The sequence below is a fragment of the Eubalaena glacialis genome, chromosome 4, assembly GCF_028564815.1.
Source record: "Eubalaena glacialis isolate mEubGla1 chromosome 4, mEubGla1.1.hap2.+ XY, whole genome shotgun sequence".
NCBI classification, from domain to species: domain Eukaryota; kingdom Metazoa; phylum Chordata; class Mammalia; order Artiodactyla; family Balaenidae; genus Eubalaena; species Eubalaena glacialis.
This window is the reverse complement of record NC_083719.1, coordinates 143,130,364-143,142,642: the sequence shown is the minus strand read 5'-3', so window position 1 is coordinate 143,142,642 and position 12,279 is coordinate 143,130,364. Positions and strand designations below refer to the sequence as shown.

General features: G+C 35.6%; 1 protein-coding gene across 4 annotated transcripts in view; it reads left to right on the top strand.

The window, feature by feature from the left end:
* Window positions 1-12,279, top strand: part of GABRB2 (gamma-aminobutyric acid type A receptor subunit beta2) — a 284,907-nt gene that overhangs the window by 123,850 nt on the left and 148,778 nt on the right. The window lies entirely within an intron of this gene.

Here is a 12,279-nt window from a genome sequence, read left to right as displayed (position 1 = left end):
GAGGTTGTAACCTCAGTCACTGACCAGCTATAAATCAGTGTCTGTGAGCCACTTATTTTGTTAAAAAAAAGAAAATTAAAGGACTGGAATAAAGTCGATGAACTTATTCTGAAATGGTATGTCTCTGATGCATCATAAATCAAAATAAAATATTTTAAATATTGAATGCAACAAAAAGTATCTGACATATCTAAACATTGTTTTAAATTGTGAAAACAAACCAAAAAAAAAAAAAAAAAATCCCTGTTGAAATAGAGTCTCGGCAATGTATCTTTCCAGTTGGTAAGTGGCTCTGGTATAATTAAATCTCTTACAGTGATCTGAAGCCAGATTTCACTTGTTAGGGTGTGAGTCAAAAAGTAGAAAAAAAAATAGAGTGCTTTTTCTCAGGGTCAGGCTCCCTTTAAGATATAACCTAGAAAGAAGAGAGGATATTCTCATTGTGAGATAAGCATAGGATATGTGGATGAGACCACCAGGAATGTAATATGGGGAATCTTGGTAAACAAGGGACTGACTATAGATTGGTATGTCCGTATCTATTAATATTTTGATTGATTAGGATTTATATGCTTACAAAATGAGATTATGTTAGATACTGCTGTTTGGATTCCATAGGCGTGTTACTCAAGGAAATGTCTTTCATTATAATCCCTGAGTTTGTAGTAGAAACCTGTGTCTCCTTTAATGAGCAGGGTATCTTTACAGAGAATAAGATTCCAGAAAAGCAAGGAGTCACAGAAAGCCAAACAGCTGCAGAAGAGTACAAATAGCTCTAATCTGAAAGGCATGATTTATCAAATGGGAGCATGATTGCTAGCAATCTTACTTTTTTTGGTGATTACAAAGTTGAGCATAGTAGCCCATGTGACTCTACATGAAGACTTGTAAAGAGTTTTTAAAAACAGTTATGCATGAGTATTGGAGATTTTAATTTAAGCAGAAGGCCTCTGTGGAGGTAAATCTAGAGCATACGCTGGAAGAAAAATTCTGAGGGAGACCTTCGATCAGGAGAGAATATTAAGTGCGACTCCTAGGGGAAAGGCCTGTATTTGCTTGTCTGGGGTGGGCTAATCTACATAATTGACTAAAACAGAATGAACAGCTGTGAAATATAGCATTTGAATGTGTGGGTAAAACAAAATTACAAAATATACAGGGTCACTGAACATGTAATGTATTTTCATAGCATTATAGAATTTCCAAGCTCATTTGGGATATAAGAAATCGGCCAGTCCTCCAGAGAAGCTAAATGACTTCATCAAGGTCAACTAGCTAGTTAGTGATAGCCTGGTAGTTAAGTACCTGGGCTCTGGAGACAAACATCCTCGATTTAAAACTCAAGTCCACCACTCCCTCTGTGACTTTTGGAGAAAATCACTCTGCCAATCTGTGCCTCAGTTTTCTTTTTCAAATTTTTTTCTTGAATTTTCTTTAATTTATTTTTTATATGGCAGGGTATTACTAGTTATCTATTTTATACATATTAGTGTATACATGTCAATCCCAGTCTCCCAATTCATCCCACCACCACCCCCCACCTCCGCTTTCCCCCTTTGGTGTCCATACGTTTGTTCTCTACATCTGTGTCTCTATTTCTGCCCTGCAAACCAGTTCATCTGTACGATTTTTCTAGATTCCACATATATGCGTTAATATAGGATATTTTTCTCTTTCTGACTTACTTCACTCTGTATGACAGACACTATGGTCCATCCACCTCACAACAAATAACTCAATTTCGTTTCTTTTTATGGCTGAGTAATATTCCATTGTGTGTATGTGCCACATCTTCTTTATCCATTCGTCTGTCGATGGACACTTAGGTTGCTTCCATGTCCTGGCTATTGTAAATAGAGCTGCAATGAACATTGTGGTACATGACTCTTTTTGAATTATGGTTTTCTCAGGGTATATGCCCAGTAGTGGGATTGCTGGGTCGTATGGTAGTTCTATTTTTAGTTTTTTCAGGAACCTCCAAACTGTTCTCCATAGGGGCTGTGTCAATTTACATTCCCACCAACAGTGCAAGAGGGTTCCCTTTTCTCCACACCCTCTCCAGCATTTATTTTTAAATGTTTATTTATTTATTTATTTTCTTATTAGTCATCCACTTAATACACATCACTGTATACATGTCAATCCCAATCTCCCAATTCATCACACCACCACCCCCACCCCCTGCCGCTTTCCCCCCTTGGTGTCCATATGTTTGTTCTCTGCATCTGTGTCTCAATTTCTGCCCTGCAAACCGGTTCATCTGTACCATTTTCTAGGTTCCACATATATGCGTTAATATACGATATTTGTTTTCCTCGTTCTGACTTACTTCATTCTGTATGACAGTCTCTAGATGCATCCCTGTCTCTACAAATGACCCAATTTCATTCCTTTTTATGGCTGAGTAGTATTCCATTGTATATATGTACCACATCTTCTTTATCCATTCGTCTGTCGATGGGCATCTAGGTTGCTTCCATGACCTGGCTATTGTAAATAGTGCTGCAATGAACATTGGGGTGCATGTGTCTTTTTGAATTATGGTTTTCTCTGGGTATATGCCCAGTAGTGGGATTGCTGGGTCATATGGTAATTCTATTTTTAGTTCTTTAAGGAACCTCCATACTGTTCTCCATAGTGGCTGTATCAATTTACATTCCCACCAACAGTGCAAGAGGGTTCCCTTTTCTCCACACCCTCTCCAGCATTTGTTGTTTGTAGATTTTCTGAAGATGCCCATTCTAACGGTGTGAGGTGATGCCTCATTGTAGTTTTGATTTGCATTTCTCTAATAATTAGTGATGTTGAGCAGCTTTTCATGTGCTTCTTGGCCATCTCTATGTCTTCCTTGGAGAAATGTCTATTTAGGTCTTCTGCCCATTTTTGGATTGGGTTGTTTGTTTTTTTAATATTGAGCTGCATGAGCTGTTTATATATTTTGGAGATTAATCCTTTGTCTGATGATTCATTTGCAAATATTTTCTCCCATACTGAGGGTTGTCTTTTCATCTTGTTTATGGTTTCCTTTGCTGTGCAAAAGCTTTTAAGTTTCATTAGGTCCCAATTGTTTATTTTTGTTTTTATTTCCATTACTCTGGGAGTTGGATCAAAAAAGACCTTGCTGTGATTTATGTCAAAGAGTGCTCTTCCTATGTTTTCCTCTAAGAGTTTTATAGTGCCCTGTCTTACATTTAGGTCTCTAATCCATTTTGAGTTTACTTTTGTGTATGGTGTTAGGGAGTGTTCTAATTTCATTCTTTTACATGTAGCTGTCCAGTTATCCCAGCACCACTTATTGAAGAGACTGTCTTTTCTCCATTGTATATCCTTGCCTCCTTTGTCATAGATTAGTTGACCATAGGTGCATGGGTTTATCTTTGGGCTTTCTATCCTGTTCCATTGATCCATATTTCTGTTTTTGTGCCAGTACCATATTGTCTTGATTACTGTAGCTTTGTAGTATACTCTGAAGTCAGGGAGTCTGATTCCTCCAGCTCCATTTTTTTCCCTCAAGACTGCTTTGGCTCTTTGGGGTCCTTTGTGTCTCAATACAAATATTAAGATTTTTTGTTCTAGTTCTGTAAAAAATGCCATTGGTAATTTGATAGGGATTGCATTGAATCTGTAGATTGCTTTGGGTAGTATAGTCTTTTTCACAATATTGATTCTTCCAATCCAAGAAGATGGTATATCTCTCCATTTGTTGGTATCATCTTTCATTTCTTTCATCAGTGTCTTATAGTTTTCTGCATACAGGTCTTTTGTCTCCCTAGGTAGGTTTATTCCTAGGTATTTTATTCTTTTTGTTGCAATGGTAAATGTGAGTGTTTCCTTAATTTCTCTTTCAGATTTTTCATCATTACTGTATAGGAATGCAAGAGATTTCTGTGCTTTAATTTTGTATCCTGCAACTTTACCAAATTCATTGATTACCTCTAGTAGTTTTCTGGTGACATCTTTAGGATTCGCTATGTATGGTATCATGTCATCCGCAAACAGTGAGAGTTTTACTTCTTCTTTTCCAATTTGTATTCCTTTTATTTCTTTTTCTTCTCTGATTGCCATGGCTAGGACTTCCAAAACTATGTTGAATAATAGTGGTGAGAGTGGACATCCTTGTCTTGTTCCTGATCTTAGAGGAAATGCTTTCAGTTTTTCACCCTTGAGAATGATGTTTGCTGTGGGTTTGTCGTATATGGCCTTTATTATGTTGAAGTAAGTTCCCTCTTTGCCCACTTTCTGGAGAGTATTTATCATAAATGGGTGTTGAATTTTGTGAAAAACTTTTTCTGCAACTATTGAGATGATCATATGGTTTTTATTCTTCAATTTGTTAATATGGTGTATCACATTGATTGATTTGCGTATACTGAAGAATCCTTGCATCTCTGGGATAAATACCACTTGATCATGGTGTATGATCCTTTTAATGTATTGTTGGATTCTGTTTGCTAGTATTTTGTTGAGGACTTTTGCATCTATATTCATCAGTGATATTGGTCTGTAATTTTCTTTTCTTGTAGTATCTTTGTCTGGTTTTGGTATCAGGGTGGTGGTGGCCTCATAGAATGAGTTTGAGAGTGTTCCTTCCTCTGCAATTTTTTGGAAGAGTTTGAGAAGGATGGGTGTTAGCTCTTCTCTAAATGTTTGATAGAATTCACTTGTGAAGCCATCTGGTCCTGGACTTTTGTTTGTTGGAAGATTTTTAATCACAGTTTCAATTTCATTACTTGTGATTGGACTGTTCATATTTTCTGTTTCTTCCTGGTTCAATCTTGGAAGGTTAAACCTTTCTAAGAATTTGTTCATTTCTTCCAGGTTGTCCATTTTATTGGCATAGAGTTGCTTGTAGTGGTCTCTTAGGATGCTTTGTATTTCTGCGGTGTCTGTTGTAACTTCTTGTTCATTTCTAATTTTATTGATTTGAGTTCTCTCCCTCTTTTTCTTGATGAGTCTGGCTAATGGTTTATCAATTTTGTTTATCTTCTCAAAGAACCAGCTTTTAGTTATATTGATCTTTGCTGTTGCTTTCTTTGTTTCTATTTCATTTATTTCTGCTCTGATCTTTAGGATTTCTTTCCTTTTGCTAACTTTGGCTTTTGTTTGTTCTTCTTTCTCTACTTTAGGTGTAAGGTTAGGTTGTTTATTTGAGATTTTTCTTGTTTCTTGAGGTAGGCTTGTGTAGCTATAAAGTTCCCTCTTAGAACTGCTTTTGCTGCATCCCATAGGTTTTGGATCATAGTGTTTTCATTGTCATTTGTCTGTAAGTATTTTCTGATTTCCTCTATGATTTCTTCAGTGATCTCTTGATTATTTAGTAACGCATTGTTTAGCCTCCATGTGTTTGTGTTTTTTTACGTTTTTTTCCCTGTAATTGATTTCTAATCTCATAGTGTTGTGGTCAGAAAAGATGCTGGATATGATTTCAATTTTCTTAAATTTAGTGAGGCTTGATTTGTGACCCAAGATGTGATCTATCCTGGAGAATGTTCCATGCGCACTTGAGAAGAAAGTGTAATCTACTGTTTTTGGATGGAATGTCCTATAAATATCAATTAAATCTATCTGGTCTATTGTGTCATTTAAAGCTTGTGTTTCCTTAGTAATTTTCTGTTTGGATGATCTGCCCATTGGTGTAAGTGAGGTGTTAAAGTCCCCCACTATTATTGTGTTACTGTCGATTTCCTCTTTTATAGCTGTTAGCAGTTGCCTTATGTATTGAGGTGCTCCTATGTTGGGTGCATATATATTTATAATTGTTTTATCTTCTTCTTGGATTGATCCCTTGATCATTACATAGTGTCTTACCTTGTCTCTTGTAACATTCTTTATTTTAAAGTCTATTTTACCTGATGTGAGTATTGCTACTCCAGCTTTCTTTTGATTTCCATTGCATGGAATATCTTTTTCCATCCCCTCACTTTCAGTCTGTATGTGCCCCTAGGTCTGAATTGGGTCTCTTGTAGACAGCATATATATGGGTCTTGTTTTTGTATCCATTCAGCAAGCCTGTGTCTTTTGGTTGGAGCATTTAATCCTTTGACGTTTAAGGTAATTATGAATATGTATGTTCCTATTACCATTTTCTTAATTGTTTTGGGTTTGTTTTTGTAGGTCCTTTTCTTGTCTTGTGTTTCCCACTTAGAGAAGTTCCTTTAGCATTTGTTGTAGAGCTGGTTTGGTGGTGCTGAATTCTCTTAGCTTTTGCTTGTCTGTAAAGCTTCTGATTTCTCCGTCGAATGTGAATGAGATCTTTGCTGGGTAGAGTAATCTTGGCTGTAGGTCCTTCCCTTTCATCACTTTAAGTATATCATGCCACTCCCTTCTGGCTTGTAGAGTTTCTGCTGAGAAATCAGCTGGTAACCTTATGGGAGTTCCCTTGTATGTTATTTGTCATTTTTCCCTTGCTGCTTTCAATGATTTTTCTTTGTTTTAATTGTTGTCAATTTGATTACTATGTGTCTTGGCATGTTTCTCCTTGGGTTTATCCTGCCTGGGACCCTCTGTGTCTCCTGGACTTGGGTGGCTATTTCCTTTCCCATGTTAGGGAAGTTTTTGACTCTAATCTCTTCAAATATTTTCTCGGGTCCTTTCTCTCTCTCTTCTCCTTCTGGGACCCCTATAATGTGAATGTTGTTGTGTTTAATGTTTTCCCAGTGCTCTCTTAGGCTGTCTTCATTTCTTTTCATTCTTTTTTCTTTATTCTTTATTCACTGCTCTGTGGCAGTGAATTCCACCATTCTGTCTTCCAGGTCCCTTATCCTTTCTTCTGCCTCAGTTATTCTGCTATTGATTCCTTCTATTGTGTTTTTCATTTCAGCTATTGTACTGTTCATCTCTGTTTGTTTGTTCTTTAATTCTTCTAGGTGTTTGTTCTTTAATTCTTCTAGATCTTTGTTAAACATTTCTTTCATCTTCTTGATCTTTTCCTGCATTCTTTTTCTGAGGTCCTGGATCATCTTCACTATCATTATTCTGACTTCTTTTTCTAGAAGATTGCCTATCTCCACTTCTTTAGATGTTTTTATGGGGTTTTATCTTGTTCCTTCATGTGGTGCATAGTCCTCTGCCTTTTCCTTTTGTCTGTCTTTCTGTGAATGTGGTTTTCATTCCATAGACTGCAGGATTGTAGTTCTTCTTGCTTCTTCTGTCTGCCCTCTCTCAATTTTCTCATCTGTAAAATGGGAATAGTAATAGGACACTCCTCATGTTAAATGAGATGGTACATTTCAGTAACACTAGATCGTGTCTGGAATATAGTAAGTGGTCAATTAATTTGAGGTATGTTTATTATTATCGAGAATGCCAGAGTTGAAGTCACCTAAACCCTACAGTAGATGTTCTGTCTACTCTACAAAAAGCAAGAACATATCACAAGAGTGGATATATGTGGGAAATTTGTTTCCCAGCTAAAATAGTTGTAAGATACAAAATAATGTCAAGTCTTCTTGGAGATATTAAAACAAAAAATTATAAGTACCCTTGTGGGAAATGACTCAGATGAGCTCTTTAGAACTTTTCGAAATTTCAGTTCATCCTCTAATGCTTAAATTCAGTAATTGGAATTTTCCCCCAGAGCTGAAGTCTTTAGTGTTTGTTTTACAGCTTGCAAAGTATGTATCAATATATTTTTTGATAACTGACCTTTTTTAACATCCTAATTTTTCTCTATTAATGCTGCATACTAATACCAGGGGGTTCCTTTATTCCTTGTAATTAGAATAAGTTGTGCTTTTAGGTAAATATACATTTTGAACAAAGGAAAAGCGTGTGGTGAATTAGAAAATATGTTTTGAATATAGTTGAGGATAAGGCAGCTGACTTTCTTAAAAAATATACAAAGATGCTGAAAACAAATTTTTTTGTGTGGAATAGCTGGATGGTTGTCTAGATAAAGAAATAAAACAAAGTAAAAGTCCAGAGTCACTTTTTGATAATCTCTGGTTGAAATCCTAACAAGTTTTCACATGTTAAGGCACATGTTTAACCATGTATTCTAGCTCCTGAAGTCTCTCTTGAAGAATCTGCTGAAAGACCCCAAGTGTGTCACGTTGATGACTCTGAGTTATTTCCTATTGGCTGAGTGGCAGAGGCATTTATTATTACTTAATAACTGTCTTTGGTCATATTCAAACTTGGAATGATATAGTAGTATCAGTAAATCTCAGGTAATGACACCATAAAATATCTATTATGGCTTTGATATGAAATGCTGGCATAGTTGTTGTATTTCTTGATTTTATGCATGCCTTTAGTGACTCTTATTTTATGTTACATATTTAGTTTTCTTGCACTATGTCGGTATTTTATGACATAAATCATTTTTGGATGAGAGTGCCCAAAGGCTGAGGAATAAAAATTTATCTAAAAATCTCTTAGCCCAGTCAGAATAATCGGTATTCCCCAAAGGTGGCTGTCTTCATGCCACAGTATTCAGCCCCAAAGAAGACACATTTCCACTTTTAACTATAGAAGATTTGCTACAGGTAAATGAGGTAAATTTTGTAGGTATCCTTGACTGTTTCCTTTGATTGCAAACAGAACTGTCTTCATATATTTCACAATGGTCTTGAAACTTAATCAGGGTGCCTGCCTAATGAGTTACTAGCTTCACTTCAAAGACTCCTCGTAGTGATGTTGAGTAATTTAAGGCCCATTAAGGATCTTTATCAGGATTCAGAAAGGCATGTTCATGAAAAACCCTTTAAGTATATTTGTTTTATTGACTTATTCTTAGAGAAACAACCCTGTTACAAATCTGAAAGTCCCCGAGAATAGATTTTGATGTTGATCGTTGAGCTTTTCTGAGTAAGATTCACTTCAGGGTAGCTTCTTCTGTAAGGATGATTTTGACTTTTAAATTTGCTTGAGAATTTTTTATATAAATTAAATCAGACACTTAATCTAGAGAATTGCTTCAAAATCCTCAGTTTGGGAATACTTATGACCATGGCTGTCTTTGTTTGTTTTATGTTGTTGTTATTATTATTATTTTTATTTTAATCTTGGGTTATTGACATATGCCAACATCTGGCAAGGTTTTTGAGATAGAAATAAGGCAAAAATTGTTCCTGATCTCACAAAGCACCTAGAAAATATGCAGATATGTTACATGTCAGTACTTTGTCTTAAAAGTTGTTAATAAGAATTTCGTATACACATATGGCATGATGACTCTTTTGAATATATATCATATTTTATAGCTCTGATTTGCTTATAAAATAAGTGTGTGGGTATTCTACATTTCTTCATGTATATAAACATATACATATGCACACTACCAAGTAACCACTGGCTAAATGAGTTATCACTGTATTTACTCATTAGCAGCGAGTAATAACAAAAGATGCAGAATATTTAATGTTACGGATTTTTTCCTACTTTTATCATCTCACAACAAAGCAGGATGGCAGGTTTTTAGTTCAGGGTTTCAGGAGCAACCTAGTATTGGAGCATGTAAGTGACTTATCTCAGGTCACTCATCCTGGTTTGTATGATCAGGATTCCAAATGGATTATTTTGGCTACAGTTTCTGTTTTAATCCAACAGGAGATACAAATGCTTATAAACATCAACTAGAAAACATTTATATATATGTTTTAGTTTTACAAAGTATACTATAGCATTAAAAAAAGTAAAACATCAGTGTGAATATGAATGTTGTTGATGTGAGAAAAACACTTTCTTAATACTTCATTTTTAAAACATGAGTAGAAACTCAATTGCTTCTGCAATAGAATTAGTCAGTTTATTTTTCTTGCTCACAGCTCTAGTGTTCACAGATGTTAGTTGCCATGAATATGCATCAACAGAAAGTGTAAACTACAACCTGTAGTAGCAATTGCAAATTTCACCTCACTTACACAGTCAGTCATCTATTTATGGCTCTCCTTTTTTATGGTATGTATGCTCTTGTACCTTTCATGTCTTTTGTGTTCATTCTATCAAATGAAGTTGATTTTCTCTAGTGTCTCAAGATGGAGATTGCGTCTGCTGTTTTTCATAAATAACATGAGAATTTGGTATGCCCACTATGCACCTAATTATATTTCCTTTGAAAATTTCTCTTCTACACAATTCAGTTTCCTGTATGTTAGTGGTAATTCAGGTTGGATCGACCCTTTGAAAAAAAATCAGTGGACCAGTGAAAAATTTAGCCAAGTATCACATAGCCAAAATAAATTGTCTTTTCTTAACCCTGAGGAAATGTGAATGTTAATTTTTATATAATTTTTATAATTTATAAAATATAGGTATTTGATCAGTCCCATTGAAAGGGAAAACAATCAGTTCGATACTAAGATAAACTCTGGTACTAGTTATGTAATGCTAATTAAGTGGATTAAAACTTACTTACTGTTAAAAATATAAAAAGAATCCCTAAAACCTAAGACACATTGTAAGTTTAAAAAAAGAGAAATGATGCAATAAAATAATCCTCCAAATAAAAGATATGTGCACAGAAAAACCAACTGCTTGACTCTGTATAATTCCTGTATTTATCCTTTCAACAGATACTTTTTGATTCCCTTACAGTAAATAGAAAAAAGTCTGTGTCTTTAAACAGCTTAAACTTTACTGGGAAAAATAGTTCTTACAAGAAAAGAAATAAGCAAGATAATTTAAGATTGTAGTAATTCCTTGAAGGAAATAAACAGCTAAGGTGGAGCATTAGTTAAGGCAGCCACTTTGGGTGGGCTGCTTAGGAAAGCCCTTTCAGAGGAGTTGATTTTTGAGCTAAAGGATCAGAAAAAATGCTCTGTGAGTATTGGGGGGGACACAAGTTCTAGGCAGAGAGAACAAATGTGAAGGCTGGAAATAGTCAGTGAGGACTTGGTATGAGAAAATATTGGGAGAGAAGGGTGAGATTACTCAGGGCACAATAGACCATAGGCAAGACTGGATTTTTGGAAGAGCCACTGAAAATTTTAAAGAGGAGGGATAAAATCTGATCTATGGTTTTAAAACATCTGACTGTTGTATGAATTATAGTTAGTAGGGAGGCAAATGGAGAGGCTAGGAGACCAAGATACTATAGTAACATGGAAGTGAGGCAGTGGGACCATAGACACTGAGGAAGGCAGTGGAGGTGGAAAGGAGTTGAGGCAGAGTAGCCATCTCCTGGTGAAGGAGAGCAAGGAACCCAGGATGAACATCACCCCTAGGATACTCACTTATCACTAAAGAGGAAAACAAAAATTAACAGCACAAACCTTAATGAAGAAGTAATCAAACTAAAGAGGCATGAACTACTTACATTAAGTCATTTATGTATTTCCATCCTACAACTGAGGAGTAGGACTCTCACACCTAACTAAGGAATTTCAGAGATTCAGTCTACCTGGACTACTTGTCTAAGCTCTGCCCAAGACCTTCTAATGAAAAAGGTCTAGCTATGGATTGTTTCTCCCAAGCTGGATCTGCATCTTATTTCTCTGTTTCCAACACACAGTATAGTACCTCTAGGAGCAGAGTAAGCCAAAGTTGGTCAAATTTAACATCAGTTTCTCCTCTTAGTTTTTTTCAGCAGATGTGAAGGGCCTATTATGTGTAGGGACTCTTTTATATTCTTTACATAAATTATTCTATTAGTTCATACAGAAACTCTGTTAGGCTGTTATTATTGTTGTTGTTAAGAATGCCCCCTTTTTACAGACAAAGAAACTAAGGCTGGTTAGGAGATATTAACCATCTTGATGTGTATCACAGTTAGTGAGGCAGAATTAGAATCCAAACCTATGTCTGTTGTGTTTTAAAACTTCTACTTTTTTATAACATTGTGCTGCCTTATTGATCAGAAACCAAATTGATAAATCATTTAGGGCTGTATGTTTTTTGGCTCTTTCTAGCAGGTCTTCAATTAGTGAAAAGTGAGATTAGTGAAAAATGGTGACAGAGAAATATAAAGACATTAAGGAGACATATTCATTTCTCCCTGATAAATTAATAAAGGTACAGTGTGTCCTAAATAAATAACTCTGCCAACCGATAGGAGGAAGCTCTCCAACAGGCCGTGAGAATATCAGATTATTCAGGACAGAGCAAATCAGGTGACAGATGAAAGGCATATTGTGTGTTATTCAAACACACTTGCAAAGCACCACAGTATGTATAGAAAGGTCAAAAATGATGGACCAAAGCCAAGATTGTTGGAAGGTTTGATTTTAGGGTCTTGAGAAGGGGAGGAGAAAACAAATGTGAGCGCAAGAGTAATATCCATGTTGGTTTTCTCAATCACCTTTTTTTTTTTTTTTTTTTTTCTCAATCACCTTTGATGCT